Here is a 23,359-nt window from a genome sequence, read left to right as displayed (position 1 = left end):
AATAATGAACGGAATGAATGAAAAATTTATCGGCAAGTAGCCCTTAGTGGGTATAAGAGCTGATTTTATTTTGGTGTCAATAGCTAAAAAGGGGGTAGCGCAATCGCGCGTTCTTTTTTTCCATTGTGAGTACCCTATCTCAAGAAGTAATGCTACGTTCTGGTTGAAATTTGGAATATATGTGAATCCATACGTAAACAGGCTTTGGTTCAATTTTGACGCCAATCGCTCCAAGAGGTGTTGATTTTTTTTTTTTTTTTTTTTTTTTTTTTTGCGAATAAAAATAGCTTTATTAATGCAACAATAAGAAAGATAAATCGTAATAGATTGTCGTCTGCGTATTTCTCGTGATTTTAATTGTATGGAAATGATCGGAAATATTATCTCAATGATTTAAAATTTTTAACTGTTGCCATCTTATGTTTGTTAAAAAATAAAATATTTGTAATTAATTCAAGCAAGGCTTTTAAAAAAACTTTCAATTTTCGCTCTTTGCTTTGCTTTTGCAATAATTCAGACATTGGGATGGTCGTCAAGTTTTTGCATGTGTAATTTTGTTTTTGTTGGGAATATTGCTTCCTCGTCAAGCATGGGGAGGGATCAGAAGAAAAAAAAAGAAAAATATAGAAGAAAGTTTCGTGATGGCCACAACATACTAGTTAATTGGTGCATTAGGATGCTTTTTTAACCAATAAACAAGGGCGCCCATATAGAAGGGGCAAGGGGGCTCGAGCCCCCCTTAGAAACTAGCTTTCTTGCTTTTTGTACTTTTTTTTTTTGCAAAAATGTAAAAACATTTCTTCTTCAGCCATTAATGAAGAAGTTAATAAAAATGTCAAATTTTAATAACTCTAATTTGTTCTGAAATCGGTTTCCATGGGGAAAATATCCTGCTAAATCATAGAAAAAATATCTGAGCCCTACCCCCCCCCCCCCCCCCCCTAAAATTTTGTGTATGGGCTCCCATGCCAATACACGTTCACTTTTATGGGCCTACGAAAAACCATGCCAGCTTTGTCAGAAAGAGAGCGAGGGTCCTTGGAAGGACCCCGCTCTGAATGGTAGTACAGTAGAATACCTTTATAACGCCGGCCTATATAACGCGATTCTCTATAAACCGCACAACTTTTCAGAAGTAAAGAATAGATTTTGAAATTTAAAAAATTATTCTGTTTTGCTTTGCAAACATAAAAATTGTTAGGCAAATTTAATTTTGAAACAGTTTTTCATGTTTCCATCTTAATTCAAAGTTTTTAAATGAAAATTAGTACTTGCAGTAAACAGAAAATACCAGATGTCTCTTGAAAAATGCAGCTGTTATGCAAACCATGAAGCTAGCAGAAGTGCAGGATATTTCACTTTCTTCTGATTGTGAAACATATTTATTTGTGAATGACTAATTTTAGAATAAATGCTTTAATACTCATTGCAGATAAAACTCATTATAAAGTGCTTATATATATATTTGAATATGTTTCAAAATTTGTGAAATGATCTGTATAATGCAAAAAACTGTATAACGCAAAAGCTCTGGTCCCAAGGTGTGCATTATATATATAATGATCTTCTACTGTAGTATAAGTTTTGAACACTTTATACGGGGAGGGGATCCGGAGACCTAACTGACAAAGGGGCCCACATTTACCTTCGGCGGTCTTGTGAACTTTTCTCTTTCACTATAATTCAAAATTAAAGAACTGTTTGAAGAATGCAGAAAATATCTTGAAATTTCAAACCCTCGCCCATTACACAGAGCTATGAAAGATTATGTATTTTTAAGTCAGTATTTTAATTTCTCCGTACTAAAGTCCCGTATTTTCTTTTCAAACGATATATCACACGGATAGAAATCTAAATATCGTTATCGCGATAGTAGATATGTATCGATATATGATGGTATATCGGTATATCGCCCAGCCCTAACAAAGGCGCCCATATAGGGGGGCAAGGGGGCTCCAGCCCCCCTTAGAAATGAGAACTTCCTTGCTTTCAGTGCTTTTTTCTTTGCGAAAATGTATAAAAATTTCTTTTCCAGCCATTAATGAAAACGTTATTACAAATGTCAAATCTTAATATCTCTAATCTGTACTGAAATCGGTTTCCATGGGTAAAATATTCTGCTAAACCATGAGGAAAATTTTTGAGCCCCCCCCCCCCTTGAAATTTTCCATATGGGCGCCCTTGAGCCCTAGTATCCAGCATTAGCGTCATTTCATCCAACTTCGTTCCATTTGCGCATCGCAAATCTGCTAGAAATAGAATGTTTTCCGCCGCAAAGAAAGTCAGACGTCCCCCCCCCCCTCCTAGATTCTTCCAGATTCGTTTCTTTAGTTCCTTTGTTTTTATCTTGGAATCATGAGCCGAAAACTGTTTTCCTTGTGCTTTTAGAATTATTCCTACACTGCGCTATCCTCCACGTTGCCAACGTTCAGCTACGAAGAAACTTCTAAGTTGTTTCGCAACCGGGAGTGTAAATGACGATATTTTCCAAAACGTGAAAATTTCACGAAAAACAATAACATATGAAAGATACAATAAGGCAGTTCAAAGCAAATGAACCAACCCCTTTGGTGCTGTCATTCAGGGTATCTTCGAGCCAGTTCAGATAACATTGCACCACCTGATACTTTTTATATTAATATCTATTTTACAATCGTAAATAGCAGAAATAAAAATGTCATTTTATGACCTCGCCAGCAAGAATACATCACTGGCACTTTTTTTTTTTTTTTTTGAGCAATCACGAATAGCTTATCCTCATTTGACTAAAGTTGATATTGCTCTAATTTTTCAGGATACCATGACAATGAGAATAAGTTAAGCTCGTTGTTTTAATTTTTGTTGAAAGGACAAATTTTCGTCGCCACGGTTATAAATCAAATCGCCTGCTTTCATTCAAGGCTTCAGCATAAAATTGTACTTAATTTTACAAACTCCATAGTTCACCGGCCTCCACGAGTGGAACCACTCCTGGGCGGTATCGTCTATGCCTTACACACACACACACACACACACACACACACACACACACACACACACACACACACACACACACACGCCTGCACGCACACACACATATGCCTACACGCATACACACAAACACGTCTGCACACACCTTCACACATACACAGTGGTGTTCCCATACAGGGGAGGATTTAGAACACCATTTTAGGAGGAGGGTCATGATGAAGAATGCCCCCCCCCCTCCCTATAAACGAATATACGGTTTTGGATACGAAAAATTTTTGAAACTGCTTGGGGGGTCAATAAAAAGCACCAAATTGGTCAAGAATAAGGCACTGAATTGGGGATAAACGTGACAAATTAATTTTATAAGCAAGGAAACGAAGTAGTAGTTCAAATATTAATTTCGGAATAATTAATGAATTAACGAGATTCTGTAATCGTTTCCATTTTATGCATAAAGTATTTGAACACAATGTGTACGGATGCTGTTGTAGACAGGAGGGAGGGTCATGACCCCCATGACCTTTTCCTTGTATCCACCACTGTTCCCATAGGGTATAATTCCATATACGCCGTATACTCTCAAACATCTTTTAGACATATAGCGTATACCCTCAAGCTTCAAAAAATATCATATTACGTCGTATTATGCATATGATCGCATACACATACTGTGATTGTGCATAGCTGATCACTGGGAGTATACTATCAGAAAAATTGATGGGAACATCACTGCACATGCACACAAACACGTCTGCACACACATTTGGCTTCACACATACACACACACATACACTCATGATTGCGAAAAACATAATTTGAACTCAAGATCAAAAAAAATTCAAATCTTTTCAACAAAAAAAACAAATCCCCCCCCCCCTCTTAAGTCAAACTAAAAAATGAAGAGCTGGCGCTAAGTTATCCGGACAATACAAGTATCAATAAATAATTATTATTCTTTTCACGAGCCAGTTTTTTTAGGAGCACTCGGTTATATACGAAATTAGCAGTTGTTATAAAGCAAATTCAACTGTATACTTGAAAATTCTCAAAAGTTCCACTTGTAGTTTTTTACGCAAATCTGAAACAAGAATTTTCTTTTTTAGTTGCGCCAATGTTATCTTCTGGAACTTACTTTGTTGATGGAGATTTATTTATCACTTGATCGAATGTAGCAAAGACGTCCGTCGCCTTGAGAATTTCGTAGGAAGTTTCCTTAAGTGTTTAAATCGTCTGCTGGGTGACAGAAGTGATCACTGAAACTCTTAAATTTTCATCTGGTTGTTATTCGAGGGAGAAATGATCTCGAGAAAAATGGGTAGTCACTAGAGTCGTTTTGTTGTCATTATGAGTACTCCATGATGTTGAAAAACACTTGCTCTGTTCATGCATTTATAAGAATGTAGCAAAATTAGTTTTGAAGCACTATTTCCGGGAAAAAATCGGTAGCTTTCCACTTCGGATCAACATCATAACTCCTCTGTCAAACCATCTCCGCATGTGGGATTTCAATGCGGAGACGGTTTTAGGAAGGACGGAGGAGTTAGGGGCCATTCATTAATTGCGTAAGGTTGATTTGGGCAATTTTTGAACCCCCACCCCTCGCCCAATGTAAGGGTACGTAAGATTTTTCAACCCCCCCCCCCCCCAAACCCTTATTCTTACGTAAGATTCAATTTTGTTTTTCAAAACAAAAAATAACGAGTTTTACATCACTGGAATTGTTATTAAATTCAAAATTATTAAATTAATTTTGAAAATCTTTCTGTGTAAAGAAATATTTACAGTGAAACGTCTCTGAGCGGCCACCTGTCTTAAGCAGTCACCCCTCTCACCGGCCGTTTTTCTGCGACACGGATTTTGTAGTCCCTAGACTTAATGTTGAAAACACCCCTAGCACATTGTTGCCAGATTGGGGGAAATTTCCCCATTTTGGGGAAATCTGGTGCTCTCTGGGGAAATTTTGGGGAAATAGGTTTTGAGGGAATTCTTTGGGGAAATTTTTTTTTTCTTGGGGAAAACCTGGGGAAAAAAAACCTCAATTAAAAAAGATTTCTTTTCGTATTTAGATTCGCGTCAAGAAGTAGTTCGCATTATATGGAATATTATGCTACGGAATTCGCATTAATGTTCTGCGTGAGTAACTAGTTGATACGTGAAACGGGTAAAAATAAGTGAGATGAAGAATGTTCTTGGATAAGTTTAAATATACATACAGAAGCAGAGTAGTAAATGCAAGTAGAAAAAAAACAACATTTGGCTATTTCTTATCTTTCGGTCAGGCGCTTGTATTTGGGACTAGTGGCACCCCGCATGGATTTGCCTGTAGTAGAAAATTAAAAGGTCTTTTAGTTCCCCTGTATATTTACATATAATGCGTGATGAATTTCTCGCCAATTGACTTGCCCACGTTACGGTTTCACGTTATGATAGCTTGGTAATTTACTCATCCATCTTATGATGATTTGCTCGGGAAAATGTTCTTAAAATTGGAATAAAAAAGAACAAAATCGAATTTTCGAAAAATCGCTTAAAGGTGCACACCCCCATGCTACAAACTAATATTTTTCCAAATTTCATGAAAGTCGGCCCAACGATCTAGGCGCTAGGCGCTATGCGCGTCACAGAGATCCTGATAAACAGAGAGATATCCAGACAGAGAGACTTTCAGCTTTATTATTAGTACAGATAAAGAAAGATAAAGAAGACAAAAAAAAAAAAAAGCGAAAAATGGGAAGAAAAAAAAAGTTGGGGAATTTTATAAGAAAATTTGGCTATTTGGGGGGGGGGGGAATTTCAAGAGACAAAAATATTGGAGGAAGTCTATTCATTTTATGAAAATATTAGTGGAAAAATAATTTTTGAACTTTGAGAATTTTGGTAGAAAACATCGCTTTTTGGGGAAAAATGCCCTAGCAACGGCTACCCGATCCGGCCATCGAGTGGATGCGCCCAATCCATTTTTCAGGAAAATCTATTCACTTTGAGTTTCTAATCTGCAGTTTTTTAGTTCAAAGAGGAGAACTCTTATTGGTCTTTAACGAATTCCGATGATTTTGGAGTAAAAATGTCACTTATGTTTATTTTATTAGTTGGTCAGTGTGTATGTGCAATCTGGGTTGCAAACAACACTGTCGGAGATCATTTTTTGGATCTTGAACTACGTATTGAAGTTCTGAACAATATGAACGTGGAAAATCGGCGAGAGAATAACGAACTTCGAATTCTTTCGAGCACGAAACAGCAATGGAGAGCTTTGATCATTACAATAATTTACTGCCGACTGAGACAAACATTTTCTGCTTAACGAATCAGCGAAAATAAACTTTTTTCAATCGAATCTAATATTAGTTTGGGACTAGTTTAAATTAACTAATCAGTTCGCTGTGTGTATTTTACAAATACAAAAGTGACGACCAGCAACAGGCTCTGGGCCCAGCTAGGCTGATCCTAGTCAATTTACAATCTCCAGTGAAGATCAATGGCCCTCTTAAAGCTATCCACCCCCTTGCTCATTACCACCTCTTCCAGTAAGCTGTTTCAAGGTTCCCCTACCCTGCTAAAATAATAATTTTTCCTAATATATATCTTAGCCTGAGATGTAAATAGCTTAAAACAATGACCCCTTGTCCTGTTTTCAGGGCTAAATTTTAGCCCCGTAACATCTTTCATTTTAATAAATTTAAACAACTGAATCATGTCCCCTCGATCACTTCTTTGCTCAAGACTGTACATTTTTAGCCTTCTAAGCCTGGAATCATAGTCTAAATGAGAAAGTCCATTAATTAGCCTTGTAGCCCGCCTTTGGACCCTTTCCAATACATTAATATCTTTCTTAAGATAAGGAGATCAAAACTGAACAAAATACTTCGAATGAGGTCTTACCAAACTTCTATATAAGAGCAGAAGAACTTCTTTAGATTTGTTTGAAATAGATCTATTGATAAACCCAAGCATCTTATTGGCCTTGTTACTAGCAATGCTGCACTGTTGACTAAACTTTAAATCCTGACTTATTAAGACGCCCAGATCAGTAACTTTTTCTGCCTGACAATTGACTGAACCTTGCAAATAACTTGTACACTTATTTCCATGTCCTAAATGTAACACTTGACATTTCCCAACGTTAACAGCCGTACCCCATTTATCAGCCCACTCCGTAATATGATCTAGATCCTCTTGCAGCTGATTTGCTTGTTCTTCATTATCTACAATCCCCATAACTTTGACATCATCAGCAAAACAACTCATGTTCCCAAAAATATTTTTATGAATATCGTTTATAAAAACAATGAACAAAACAGGCACTAACACTGGTCCTTGAGGAACCCCGCTTAAAACCTCACTCCATTTAGAATAATTTCCCCTTACAACTACGCTTTGTACGTTTGTACCCTTATTAACGTCTTTTGAGCAAATACATTTTTATGGCTTTCAGGCACTAATTTGGCCTCTGACAATCAATTTACTAATACGTTTTGTAATCATGCGCAAACTCAACTTTCAACTGATGGGATTTTGTGGATAATAAATAAAGTCATCGAAAATTCAGATGCAATGACAAATAAATTAGAGCAATTTATTTGTCATTTTGAATTGAAAAACATTTGAATTGCAACAAACAACATTTTGAATTCAATTGTTGGAGAAGATTGAAAACTTAAGTCACAAATTGTATCCTTTCTTCGAAAAATGTAAACAATAATTAAATAATATACTATTTCTCTTTTAGAACCGTCTCAAACTTCATTCTATGTATTAGACTTACTTATATTGTGTGTTATAGAATTATATTGCAACTGTACCGAAAACACTTTAAAGCGGCCACCCCCTCTGAACGGCCGAAATTTTGCGGAGCGGAGGGGTTGCTGCTCACAGAGTTTTCACTGTACTAAAATGTTCGCATCTAGACTGAATGTTTTTCCGATATTTTTTTGTATATGATGCGATACTAATTAAAAATAAAACATTCCCTACAAAGCGCGATTCTTTTATTCTATTTTACACTATTCATTCTTTGTAAAACAAATAAAAAACAGCTCATCCTAATACGTTTTTTATCTTCCAGATGCAAATGAAATATGATCTCGGTCAAACCACTTGACCGCCCGATTTCTAATGTAAAATATCGCCTTGGAAAATATTACGTAAGAATCGGGAGTATACGGCGTATATGGTCCCTATGGGAACATCACTGCTGGTAAGACTGTCATTTTAGAAGGGTAAAGAAACGAGAAAGTGGTCAGAAATGAACGCTATCTACTGGAGTTTAGGGTTCAACCACTGGAGTTAAGGTTTAAAATTTCAACCATCAAAATATCACCAAACAAGCAATTGCTTTGTTCAAATGTAGATGAAATTTTTACCCATCGTACCTTGACGGGCGATTTTCCAGTTTCAAAATACAGTAGCCCCTCGTTATATCGCGCCTCGTTATATCGCTCATTCGGATATATCACTCTTTTCTTCTGTCTCCCGGAACATTAAAGCATTACGAAATATTAAGAAAGGAAGAACGATCTGGACGAGCAAAAGAATTTTCTGTAAACAATGTGGTTACTTTTACTTTTCACATCTTTTCTACAGCAAGTCAAACGGATTAGAAAGTCTGTTGGGAATAAGAGGGTATTGGAATGCTCATTCTTGTCTCGTGGCAGCTCAGAAAGATCGTCTTCATTCGCCATTTGATGTTTTTAACATTTTGACGGTGAAAAATTTACTTAAATTTCAATCTTGTTTAAATGTCAATAGGTGTGATAGTACATTCGTGAACTACATCGAAACCATTAGAAAATCATGTCAAAAAGAACGAATGCTAATTTACTTGTGTGTTGGACTTATAACTATTTTTAATGACCTCTATTATATCGCGCTTTCGGATATATCTCTCTTTTTCTTTGTCCCCCGAAAAGCGCGATATAGCGAGGGGTTACTGTAGTTAAAATATTTCTCAAGAATTAATTGTTATCATCACTTGATGCTTTTATTTTCGTTAATGTGAAGTTTGCATCTCTTTCCCAGAAACCAACTTCGGAATATCTGGCTTCAAATTTGTGAGGATTTGTATCATTGAATGAAACAAGAGACCACGCGGTTCAGCTTCGTGGGCCACTTGCGGTCCATGGGCAGTAGGTTGGGTAACATTGAGGGGGGGGGGACGCTATCCCCTTAAATATTTAGTTGGTTTTGTAATCATGATGCAGATGTAATATAAATTGATTCCAAATTACCTTTTCTTACATAATGGTATCTTAAATAATGGTACATTTTTAAAGTGTCCCAATTTAGAAAATGATTTTCTGAAAGATGTTAACCCCGTACTGTTAGTAAACAAAAAACAGAAATAACACATCATACATCTTGCAGTATATTGTAAATATTTGTGAGGGCAAATCAATCAAAATTAGTAAAACTTAAAACTCTGATCTTCATAAATACTGTCTTTTCTTTTGTAGCTGGTGAATAAATTGAAAAATTAGTGGTAGCCGCCAGTCATAGGGCAACTAAATGAAAATAAGGGCTGTGAAAAGTCTATGATTGTCCATTACTATGATCAGCGGTACATTTACGACGGATTTTCGGAGGGGCACTTTTCCTAAAACAGAACAATGTAAAACATTTATCATGTGCATTTTTGAATCCTCTTCTTGGATCCCTAAGGTCGTAGGGGACCCTCGCAAACTGTGACATTTCGATGTAGTCAGAGGCGGCGATTGGGACCGAAAACATTAAAACTTTTAGCGACGGCAAAAAAGAAAGAGAAAAAAAAGGTACAAAATTTTGCTAAGGCTGGTTTTGGGAGCCTATGAGTGGTAATTGATACAAATCTAACAGTTTAACTCGCCTTTTTCTTAAGATTCTGATGAATTATGAACACAATGACTTTCCCCAAAAAACACTTAGACATGATTACATAAAAAGTAGTCGAAAACTTTGTACTGCATAGTGAATAAAATATGACATGAAAATAAAAACATACGCTAATAAAACACATCTCATACAAAATTTGTTCTCTACAGACAATATTACACCAGATGTAAATGTTTATCAAAAAAAATTTCAAATCCTTTTGCATACTAATACACAATTATTTTTTTCATTAAATTATATCGGAGGTTACTAACCTTTACTGTAACAGTCTTGAGAGGCAGCAATTCAACCCGTAACTTCATCGAATTATTCTTTTTTTTTACTTACCCAGCACCAATAAAAAGTGATGTACTGCGTTATATTCCAGAATGCACAACTCACGGTTTCCAAATGCGACATTTAACTGCGAATTTATCCTTTGCGACATTCTATGCGATTGTTTTGTTTTCTATAAGTGCCAAAATTGATGAATGGAAGCAAATCGTGTTACTAAATTTCGAACCATCTTCTCCCTGTATTTATGACAAAATTTTCAGAAAATTATGTGACTAGTTTATTTGTTCTTTCACATTCTCAGACAGAAGAGCAGGAGCGGACCGGCACGATGCGCCCTCCCGCCTATGCGCCCTTGCACCCTCAAGCCCGAACACCTTTTTTTTTAATTTAAGAAAAGTTTTTATAAATTTATTTATTTTTTTCAACATTTTGGTGCAATTTTCTTTTTTTTTTTTTTTTAAATCTTTTTTTTTATTATTATTATTTTATTTTATTGAGTAATCACGATTGCTTATTGTTCTCACTTGACTATTTTTGACGTTCCTTTGATTTTTCCCACCGCCACCCTCCGCACCATCACCGTCGACGGGCTCCTCACGATGCTGCACCTCTAGCGAAAGCCGTCTCCAGGTTGCATCCATGTCCTACACACATGCGCATACATACACAACTACACACACACACACACACACACACACAAACACATACACACACCTACACACATATACACAAACACATACGCACATATACACAAACACATACGCACATGCAAACACATACACACACGCATACATACAGACACCCACACATACACACATACAAACACATACGCACACGCATACATACAGACACCCACACATACACACACACGTACACACAACTACCCACACATTCATGCCTGCACACAGACACAAAGACATATGCCTACACACATACACATACCCCCCCCCCCCACAGACACAAACACACATGCCTACACACACATACACATAACCCGTACACACAAACACATACCCCCACACACAAACACACACGCCTACATACACACTCTCATGATTGCGAAAAACATAATTTCAATTCAAGATGTCAAAATTCAAATTAATTTTTTTTACGCTTTCAGAAAAAAGGAAAGCTGTCATTGCAGTAATGCCTCCTATTCGCAACTCCAACAAAGTATACGGGGCACTGCAGCCACCGTGTAATGGCGGATGAAAAAGGTAAAACAAACGCATGCCGTAACTTATAACTTGCTTTGACGCTTAGTGAACGACAGTAATTTTTCATCGTGTTTGTGGGAAGCTTTCTTTTCTATTCTTCTGAAATTACATTACAGCATAAACTGTCTGAAGCCTGTAATTTACCCCAAAGAAAACGCGTGGAATGGAATGTTTTACCTTTTTCAGCAGTAGTGTTAATCACCGCAAGGTAACGTATTCGAGCTCTGGAGTTGCGAATAAGGAGGCGGTTAGTTGAAACAACTTATCGAAACAGTTACCAATCAACCAGTTGACGGGCGTTTTTCGTTGTGCTCACCCGAGGCAAATTCGTTGAGTCAACTTTTCTTCTAATAAACCGAATTCATTCGAGCTGCTGTTTCACGACGCTGTTAAAACTGAACCGAGATGACTCTCAACCTTAGAGCAGGAATTAAAATGGAGGGAGCGAGTCCAATCATTGGCTTAGCAAAACCTGACCACAAGTCACGTGACTCAACAAACGACGAATGGTTGGCACGTTTTGCGTGACGTGAAACAAGCGAAAGAAACCTGATTCCTTCCAATACTTGATTTTAAAATCTATCACATGACTTGGGATCTTGGTTTCATGAATGAGTCTTCACTCCCTCCATTTTATTTCTTCTCAACGCTCTAAACCATTCTCAACTAGTTGACTCGTGCGTAGAGCGAACGCTTGGCAGGTTCTCGATGACTTGAATCAACTAAAAAGTTGATTCGACTCATGGGGATGAGAACGGTAGCGGCAAATGTGCCTGGCGTGGCTGATGAGTTGACTGTCGTGGGAAAAGGATGTCGACTTTTCTGCCAAGATATAATTCCGGATAACCGCCAGTTCGAAAGTTGATTCAGTTAAGTTGCTTCCTGTGTAGCAAGTCTATAACGAAGAATAAACTAAAACGTCGAACAAAAATATTGGTTCAACGTTTTGGTTTAACTCTGGACCTCCAACTTTTTAACGTGCAGAATGTTGAAAAGCCTTGGAGTGGTTTGTAAAATCGAGATTGATACATAACTATTTCTGTATGTTGGTCCCTATTTCATGAAAGAAAAAAAAATCCCTATTGGCATAACATTACCTAAAGACATCAGGTGGCTCTGACATCGAGAACGGAAAATGGCGTCTATGAATGAAAAAAACCCCAGGGGCGTCGCGAGATGTTGAGAGTCAACACCCAGAGCCTATGGTTTTAACACACATTTTCAATGGGTGGTTTCCCTCAGTCAAAAGTGCTACTTTTAGTCATTGAAATGGATAGAATGAGCAAAAAAATAACATGGACCCAGAAAATACTTTCATTTTCCCAACAGTTATTTTTTAATTATTTTTTTTAAATGTCCGATTTTTCAAACAATGAGTGGTCTTGATGACGTCACAAATGATGTATTTTGGCGCATCTTTCTACCACGTTTCCACGTTATAATAATCAACAAGCGAATCAAATATTGCGCACTAAGCTAGCTATCAACTATATCGTTGCCAATACAAGTGAGTAAAGATGCGAATTAAATATTTTCTCTGTGAATGGCAATATTGAATGGCATTTCATCATTTGTGATGTCATCGGCAGAAGCCGTAGACAATGAAAGCGCACTGATTAAAGTTTTTTTTTTTCAGATATTAAACTTAAATAAATTATTTTAAAAATGGTCAGATCCTATGTTTTTAAGCATGTTCTTTCAGAAAAAAATACTTTTAAAATTTTGGAAACGACCCCATTCGGATATATGCCAGTTTATATTCATACAAGGACTGTTGTGACCAAATTCCACTCCCCAGAAGATCAATTCTGGCTGCGCTAGTGTCTGGCACGAAGTTGAAAATTGTCTGAATCTGAATTCGATGGTATGAAAAATCGTCCGTCGATGTCATTCCCCTACTGTACATACAAAAGGACATACAGTGTAGGACTCCTGTGATTCTTTCGGTAGAAATTAGGTCCTAAACGAGAATGCATAGTGAATTAATATCCGGATTTCGGACATTAGTAAGAACAACAATTTTCAAAATCATCGTTTTCCATTGAATTCGGTCAAGCAGTCGGGGGTCATCGTCGCAGTTCGTCAGACGATGCGTGTCTCCTCAACCCCCGTGGGAAGGATTCGAAGAGTCGGGAGCGACGTCCATCCTCCGCCAGTCCGAAGATCCGCTCGGCCCCCCGTGTCAACAGAAGTGAAGCGTCCGCGCGGGGCGTGAGCCGAATGACGCATTCGATAACCAGGCGATACCTGTTGCCACCTGGCTGTGTAAATAAAGCAGGTGAAAATTACGGCCTTAGAGAAAAGACGACTTCATTGGTTTGAAACAAAGACTGTTATGCGTGAACTGTGCATTTTCTGGAAATGGAAATATAGAGGAAAGGCTCGACATCTAGGGTAGTTGTCAATGGATCTTCATCTTTTAGAGGCCACGGAAAAAATTCATTTTAATGACATGTTAGGCTCATGGGCGTAGTTAAGGGGGGGGCTTAAGGGGGATAAACCCCCCTTGACAGGTCATTAGCCCCCCCAAAGTGAAAGAGTACAGGAGGTTTAATAGCTGCTTTCTACACAATTTTTTTTTTTTTCAAAAAAAAAAACTTCTTGCAATTTTAAAGACAGTATGATTACTAAAAATTACTTTTCTTAGCTTCACCGAAGAAAACTTTAACATGTGTTATCAGGATTGGCTCTTTTAGAGCTCCAGATTCTACCACTCCTTTCCTTGGCGTCCCCAAAGATAGCTTTAGAATTGCGTTTTTAGATCCTTAAGTTCCAAAAATTTCTGCGGAGAACTTCTGAACTTTCCTATCTCTGATCATAATCCATTCCTTAAAAGTAAAGTTCTAGTCTAGGAATTCTGAATAGTAGACAGTGGCTACTTGAGTCACAAAAAATGGTAGCCACTTTAGCCTTTTAAGCACCAAAGATAACTTAAATTGACTTCAATTTTTGAAAAAAAAAAATTGTAATTGGATTCCATTCTTCTAGCATTATCAAAAGTTGGCTGAAAGTACTTTCTAACGTAAAGTTTGAAATTTTCCTGAATCCCCGTCCCCGACCCACACTGACTCCTCTTCTCCTTGCATCACCAGAGATTGATTACAACTGCGTTTTTAAGACTTCAATTTTGAAAAATTATCGAGGAGTATCGGGGGATATAACACTTTTCGTCCTTCCTTTGACGTCACTAAGGATATATTTCCTTTAAAGCACATTGCACGTAAAATTAAATTGCACGTAAAATTTTCGTATTAAAATTATCTTACTTTTTATAAGTTCACCCGATTTCTTTTTTCTGTAAAAAACAATGATATAAAACTTGAGGGAAGATGGACTACGGCAACAGTTTCATTGTTTACAAGTTTAAATCGTCCTTCGGAACATGCCACACATACATTCTTTTCATCTTTTAATTTTAGCGCTATTTTTTTGGCTGGGGGGGGGGGGGGGCTTAGCGGGCTTGTCATTTCAACGGTTTCCATGAGGGGAGGCGCTAAATAGTAGGTACATATTCACTACATATCATAGAAAAAAAGCAACGAAACACATAAACAAATGTATGCCCAATATGTTCATGAAATCCCGGGGGGAGGGTCTGATTCCCCAAATGAGGGCTCTGGGGCTTAGCCCCCCTAGAGACAAAAGTCTAACTCCGCCGATGGTTAGGCTTTGAGTATTTACGCATGTAGTGAATCCACTTCTTTTAATTATTATTACTAAGGCTGAGATATTGATGATAAATGCAATTTTTTGAATTGTTCGCATTTTTGATTTTTTTTTCTTTCCCCCCCCCCCCCCTTTGTGAGACATTATCAAGGACGGATCCAGAAATTTTCTAAGGAGGGGGGATTGATTTTTTTACTTGCTTCTAAACCTCGTACTACGTATTTACATATGCTCGGAAAGGGGGGGGGGGGGGGGTTACAACATAATTTTTATGTGAAACAACAAAAATTTAGAGATTTATCCTAAAAGAAGGAGAACAGGTTCCCGAACCCATTCTTTTTTCTTTTCCTTTATCAAAGGTATTCTAAAATTGCATTTTTGTAACTTCAATATTGTAATAACTCCAAGAGTGTTTCGAAACCCCCTCCCCTTCACATCATCGAATATCGTCTAAACTTGCGGAGGGGGGGGGTCGGGGGAAAGGGTACCTCAATTTCGAAAAACTACCTGAACCTCGTCCCTTCCCCTAGCACTATGTGAAATGGTCTACAATCGCTACTATATAACTTAAACTTAAAAAAAAATTGTCTGTGGGGAAGGCCTCAAAACCTCTCCTCTTCAAAATATCATAAGAAATATTCTAAAAAATTGTCTTTTTAAAATTTTAATTTCGAAAGTCTCCGGAGGGGCGAACGTCACACGTTCCAGTAACATCATCAAAGATGGCCTACACTTGCGTTTTAGCGCTTCAGTTCCGAAACATTGAAGGTGCAAAGTCCCTCAGGGGGGGGGGAGCGATCGCCCCATAGCTCTCCCTTGTATCCATCCTTGGACATAATTCAAGATTTTTAGATCATTATTTATGTATTTATTTTTGCACATTTCCTTTTTTTTTTTTTTTTTTTTTTTTGAGCACTCACGAAATCCTTGCTTGGCCAAAGTTTATGTCGCTCTGATTTTTCAGATTACCATAACGAGGAGAATAAGTTTAGATCGTTGTGTTGATATTTATTAAGAGGACAGATTTTAGTCGCCATGGTTGCAAATCGTTTGCGTTCATTCAAGACTTAGCTTAAGCGTGAAACTAAACTCTGCAAACTCCACTGTTCACCGACTTCCGCGAGCGGGAGCGGGACCACTCCTTGGCTGTGGTGTCTAGAACCTACACACACACAAACAAGACTACACATACTCACTTCGACACACATACACGCCTACACACTGCACGCACATACGTCCGTACCCACACACACACACACACATGTAATTTTGAAAAACAAAATTCGAGTTCAAGATGTTAAAAATTCAATTTTTTCTTTTTTTCAAATTCCTTTAAATTTAGAAGTACTATTCTTTATATTGGGGGGGGATCGGAAAGTAATGTCTTTTTTTTTCAAACAGATATTATTTTAAAAGTTTTTATTTTTAAACAAAGATGTAATTACCCTTGTTATCAACAACATTTTGCCATATAGTATGCAAATTTTCTATCCCAGATAGATTAAAATCAGTTGATTTCTGGAGCAAAATTCCTGGAAATGGTATCTTGGATACAAACCAAATTTTCAAGCTTTTTTTCTCATAGAAAGTGTTTTAGCGATCGAAAGAAAGGGAAATCAGGTAGTGCAATTTGTGGCGAGAATATTTCCACCATTATCAGCAGAAAAGAAGTGATCCTGAAACATAATACAAAACCGGACTGCGAGCCCTTAAAAAAAGTTAAGTGCTGTAATTAGCTGCTTCACCCACCATACTCACCTGACACTGCACCATCTTATTTCCCTTTACCCCGATCTGTATGTGACAAAAAAAAAAAAAAATTTTGCTCAAAACCCAATTAATTTCTATCTATCTGGGATTAAAAATTTGTGCACCACCTGGCAAAAGGTTGTTGGTAACGAAGGTAATTACAACGCTGATTAAGTGTAAAAACTTTTTTAAATTTATTTGTTTGAAAAATAAATATATTACTTTCAGGTCCCCGTAATATTTACCTTGTTTTTATACGTGTAGGAAAGTGGCAGAAAATTGCAATTTACTCGTTCTTTGAACTCATTTCAATTAGACTAAATGAATCATTCTCTGGTCAATGTTAAGTTCACGAGAAATATCATTTCGATTATTATGAATAACTTTGTTTTCTTATTTCTTGAAACGGAAATCTTATTGAGAATCTCTAAATTTTTAATTTTCGGTGCAGTACTGTCCAACCGTGGATCGCGTGGAATTTTCAAACGCCCAGATAAGACGAATCTATTTTAATAAGAGGGTAAAAGTAAAAATTTGATGCGCGTATTCCGCTCATTTGAATGAGACTCTTCTTCTGCAAAAGCTGACATCGCTAAAAAATAATAGATTCGTCCATTTCCGGCTGTAAAACGGATGTTTGTCTTTCCATACAATCCGTGGTCAGACAGTACAAGATGCAATTTTTAGTATTGACTCTGTCATAGGTAGCTCGTGCGAGAGACAACACTGTCCCCTCACTTCCAAAGTAAAAAGGACTTCCTCTCTCTCTCAACTCCTCCCCCCCCCCCCTCTGATCGATCGATTAACAACGTGGTGAAAGAAAGAAGAACTGACTTAATAATAATGTATTTTATATTTTTCTCGTGTATTTCATAAAACATTAAGCGGGGCTTTGAATTGGAAAGAGGATGCTTGCCATGGCCATCTAGCTAAGGTCATTTAAATCAATAATGACGTTAAAATCCAATATGTCCGAATTTCAGAAAAAAAAGCAACTTCATGCGGTGCGCGCACTTAACTCCCCCCCCCCCCTGCAGGGGGCAGGGCCAACGAGAGGCCATGTCAGCCTAGTCAGAAACGAGGGGTCCGTCAGTTGAGAGGTCCGCCGCGCCGACCAAACTGACAAGGAGCCCACATTGACTCCCGGCTGCCCCCCCTCCCCCCCCTCGCACATTTCTTTTGACAATTCCCCCACTTTTTTGGTGGACCAGTGGCGTAGGAAAAGAATCCATTTTAATGAAAATTAAAGTGATTCTCTTCTGCTTAAAAGATGCTTATTTTATGCGTATATGTATGACTGTCTGTGTAAAATTTAAATCAAATTATTCCTGCTTCTATGTATAGTTTCAAGTATGAGAGATGGTTATTTTTTGCAGGGGTGCCCCTCCCCTAACAGTAAGGGCGCACCCCCTAAAATATCACAAAGATCCCTCACTCCAAAAAATGCAAGAGCCCCCGCCCCTAAAATGAAAAAATACCCCTCAAAATAACCCCCTAAAAATTTTAATGGCGCAGTCTCCGCCATGACTCCCCCCCCCCCTCGGTGGGCACCCCCTGTTTTTAGGGGAATGCGCCTCTGATCCGCACCCCCCTTTTTTCCTGATGCACCAGCCGTATTCCATTTCTGCACCCAATACCGGAAAACCCAACGACCTGTTTATTACCGACAAAAACATCTTCAGCTTTTCCTTTCGAAAGGAAACGACAGCTAAAGACTGATTCGAAAATTATGGAAAGTATTCCCCTCGCTCCACCTCTCAAGCAGAACGCAACACCGTTGACCCCTAGAACCGATGATACGCGGCGGAACGAAGAAAGAGAAAAATGGTGCTCGAACGACAGATGTTTCTGCATATTCCGGCAATTCGAAGACGACATTGAACTTTGAAATGGTTTTTTATTTTAAACAAAGACACGCGAGTTATTTCAAGCACGTTTCCCTGTAGCTGCTAAAACACTTAGGAACAGAAATTGGAATTTTTTCTTACTATATTGTGTTCAAAATTGACTCACTTAGCTCGTAACGATTTAAAAAGAGAGCATCATTCATTCAAGTTAATAATTTCAGTAAAACTGATAAATTAAATTTCTGTACACATAAAAATGGCTGTGTGTGTGTGTATGTTCCTCATACAAATCCACAGTTTACGTCGGATCTTTGCCAAACTTGGCCACATAGGTTCTTTGATGCTCAGGAATTCACCAAGGCAGGCCCGACCAAGTAAAAGTGAGGTCCTACGCCCACATTAATTTGGAGCCCCCCCCCCCCTCCGCCCCGCATAGACTATGCAGTGGTTGATTTTGAGGTTTAGGGCACGTCGGAATGCACTTTTGGGGGCTTCTTTGTCTAATCACAGAACTATGTATAAATCATTTATCATGTGCATTTATGAATCCCCTTTTGGGCCCCTCATAATTGTGACAAAGTAAGTTCGTTATTGGCAGAATGATTAAAAATTCCCCTTTAAGGAAGGTTTTTTTTCAAATTATAAGTTATAATTTTTTAATATTTTAAAAGTACAAGTATTTTTCATATAGTTGCAATGCTATGCATAATTCTTTAAGAAATTCGGGGCCCCTAAGGAAGATGGGGGACCCAGGCCTATGCCTAATCGGCCTGTGCGGTAATCAAGCCCAGCACCAACGGCGGTTTTCGTTAGAAAATCCATGAAACGGAATGTTTACGCCTATTAATGACAATGACATAATTTTCGAAATTAAAAAAAAAAATCCAAAGAAATCTAAATTAAATTTTTGAGTCCTAAAATTGCTTGTTTCTAGACGTTTAACCCTGCTTTTCTTTCTTTTATTTAACCCCTTCAGACCTGGTGTCCGGTATACCGGACATACACTTTAAACAGCTGCTAATCATTTAATAATTGATTTAATTAGTTGATTTTTTTTGTAGTTGACTCTTTACATTCTACTAATTATAATCTGTGAAATAATTTTTCGTTTTGGGATTGACAACACTGACATATAAGGATTGAGAGGTAAAGAGTGGCTCATTTTTCCAACCATGGATTTTCATCTGAAAAGCGAGGTTTTTTCCTGATTTTTTTAAAAATATATAATCTTTAATTAATCGTTTCAAACGCTTATATTATGTTTTATAATTGTTTGTAGAACATTTTATAATGAAGTTTGTTCGGTATTTTATCGTTTTTGTGTATGAAATATTGATTTTAAAAATATAAGTCCGGAATATTGAACGTGCCATAACTCTCTTAATTTTTCTCCTACAAACTCAAAATGTTGTCTATAAGATACCCTTCACCATAGTACACTGTGTACCAAATATCAACATTTTTGGTCCAACATTTCATAATTCCGACAGAAGGGGTTAAGTGATCGTTGAACATGATGCGTCACTAGCTTTTTTCTTTTCTTTTTTTTTTATCGCAAATATAGCGGCTGTGAGTCCTGAGGAGAAAAACAAAATCGTTTGCCTGGTATTGCATGTTCTGGACATTATACCTTCGTATTTTCCAGTAAAAGTGAAGGAAAATTTTATATCATGTCTCTCTCTCTTTCTCTCTGGCATCACTAGTTCATAGAACACATTTCTCTAAAACAATTGTTACGCTGGTTTCGCATCGAATGCGACAGCGACGGAAACTGGCATAGATTTTTAGCGACCATCATTGGCTCTGCATTAATTTAATAAACATACCTTAGTGCTGCCAGTTGTTTATTTATTGACTATCATGAATTTCAACATAAATATTATTTTTACTATACTACCAGTCCTGTATTTGGGGGCCGGGGGGGGGGGGGGGATGCCGTCTCGCAAAATTTCTGTTTTTTAATTATAAAAGTTACATAAATGTAAAAAGGCATATTGAAGGTGGAGCAGATAGAGCTTGGGCCCTTCGCAAGATATATTTCAAACTATTCATTGTGAACAAAATTTTAAATATTCTCAAACTTAAATTTTGAAATTTTCAAATGTTGGCTTTGGTTCCTCCTGAAGTAAAGTCTTATATACGCTCCCGTTCCCCTTTCATTACCAAAAGCATAGCCTAAAAGTACATTTTAATTTCTGAGAGACCTCCTCCTCCGTCTATTAATTCTTTTCAATGAATTACAGCTTAAAATTGCAATTTTAAAACTTCAATATCCCATTGACAGCTCCCGAGTCCTGACTCTTTTCCTAACGTCATTAAAAAAGCTAAAATAAAGTTTTAGGACATGAATTTCAAAACATTTCCGCGGGTAGGTGTCCGAACCACCTCCCTTTGCCTAACATTATTACCAAGATACTCTAAAGTTGCGCTTTTAAGATTTCAGTTTTGCAAATCATGGGAGCCTCCCACTCATTGTCTTCAAAGATAGCCTGAACTTACGTTTTTAAAACTTAAATGAACATCGAAAATCTCTCAGGAAAGGGTCCTCGAACTCTTCCTTCCGAAGATAGCCTAAAATTGACTTCAAATTTGAAAAAACTTTCCAGGGGAGAATCCCCTTTCTTCTATCATTCCCAAACGTAACCTAAAATTACGTTTTAATGTCCAAACATTTCCGGACAGATCCCTCGAATCTTCCCCACTCCCTTAACTTCAACTTCATCATAGTCTAAAACTGCGAAAAAAAAAAAAAAATCAGTTTCGGAAAGTTTTCGGGAGGAGCCTAGAACCTCTAACGTCATCAAAAATAGCCGATCACTAATTTCAATATAGAGGAAAATTCCAGAAGGAACCCAATTCTCCTTTTATCAAAAATTAATTTTTCGCTGAAATTTGGCAAAATTTTTCGAATCAGTATCCCTCACCTCCTCTTCCTTCTTATATTACAAAAGATTGTTATAAAAGAGTGTTTTTAACACTTTGTGCTTTTTTTTTTAAACTAAAGCTTCATATAGAAATTGAAGGAAGTTAAAACGCGTGGCAGTTTCAGGTCCGATCCCTCATCTCGGAATATTTGAAATCTGTTACTCTAGTGCTTCCTTTTCCAATAACTTCGAAATGTTAAGTGTGCGTGTGGGAGGGGGGAACTTAATCTTGGTCATATTTACCCCCCCCCCCCCCCTTCACAATTATAATATGTATTCGACCCTGATGAGTTCCCCCAAATATTTTTCCCAGCAACAGCACTGTATATTACGGTGTATCGAAAAAAACTTTTTTCCGGGAATTCAAAACTTTAAGTTGATAAAAAGTTGCTTCTACAGACCCATATACATACCACAAAATTTTTCATTCAAATCAAAATATTTAAGTGTCCCACGAGGCCTAAAATTTATAATTTCTTTAAACCTGGATTTTTTTTTTTTTTTGAAAATTAAGTTGATTCATGTAACCAATAAAGTGGAACATTGTCAAAAAAAAAAAAAAAAAAAAAAAAAAAATTTTTGCTGTTAGGTTTCCTGCATAGAACTCAAAAATAAGAATTTTTAATGTTTGAATTAAATTTTTCATTATGAACAAACTCATTACACCAAAAAGGCATGAAAATGCTTTTTGGTAATATTCCTGCTGGTTATTATGTAAAATACTCTCCTGAAACCTAAAATGATCAGTTTTTTACTAACACTTTTTAGAAATGGACCACTTTCCTCTATTTTTTGTGTTTTCGGACAATTTTATTCCTATTAATTTGATTTGGAGGGGAACAGAGCCTTATATTAACCATTTACATTCTTATAGAGGGGGGGGGGGGGAGAGAGAGAGCTGAAAAAGTTAAAAAGCATGAAGATTTGTAGCAAGTTGGGAAACTTATGGGGCATCCCCCCCCCCCCTTCTTTTAAAAACATTTAAAAAGTCAAAAGTTATCTTTTTCTTTTGGTTTATTTTTCAATGTTCTTCACTTACTTTTCGATGGAAAAATAGAGCATTGGCTTCACTCGTATGAGCCCCCGAATCCAAAAATATGATCACCTTGTAAAAAAATTTAAAAATAAAAATAATCTTGGAAGCGTCAACCGTTACATGCAAATCACAGAGCTTCAGCAAAGAAGCTTTCATTTACAGACGTAATTAAGAGTGGAAATGACATTAAATAAGTTTATAATGTAGCTTCAATATTCTTATTCAATGTTTTCAAATTTAATTCTTGTAATAACATGCTGCTAGCAGAGCCCGATCAAGCCAAACTGGTGCCCAGGTCCTGAGTAGATGTTGGTGCCCCCCTCCCCCCACATGAGAAAATCCGCGCAATTTTAAAGTCAATGTTTCATACTAGAAACCTAATTACTAGAAAGTACATTTTAAAGGAACATTACTACATTTGAAAGGAAATCCGGGATTTGAATACCAAACACTTGATAGTCACCAAACTAATCACAGTTAAAATTGTCTCTTAAGGCGAAAAAGAGTTCACAAACAATTTTAAAAACTGCAAAAAAAAAAAATCTTACTAATTCTGACATCAAGCTTTAAAAAAGCTCCTTTCTGGCTTTAACAGAGGCAAATGTGTCGATCAAATAATTGAAATCTTTGTTTGATGTCACAGAATTTTCAATGGTCAATAAGGAAAACGCCTGTAAATTATCCTGAGAAACGCAGTTTTCTCAAATGATTTTTTATTCTTTTCAAAAATGAAAAGGAACGTTCACTGGAACAGCTGCTGATAGGCAAGGTAAGAAGAAGCTGCAGTGTAATGTTTAACGATCTTAT

This window comes from Uloborus diversus, chromosome 8, assembly GCF_026930045.1.
Source record: "Uloborus diversus isolate 005 chromosome 8, Udiv.v.3.1, whole genome shotgun sequence".
NCBI classification, from domain to species: Eukaryota; Metazoa; Arthropoda; class Arachnida; order Araneae; family Uloboridae; genus Uloborus; species Uloborus diversus.
Note: the sequence above shows the minus strand (reverse complement) of the source record.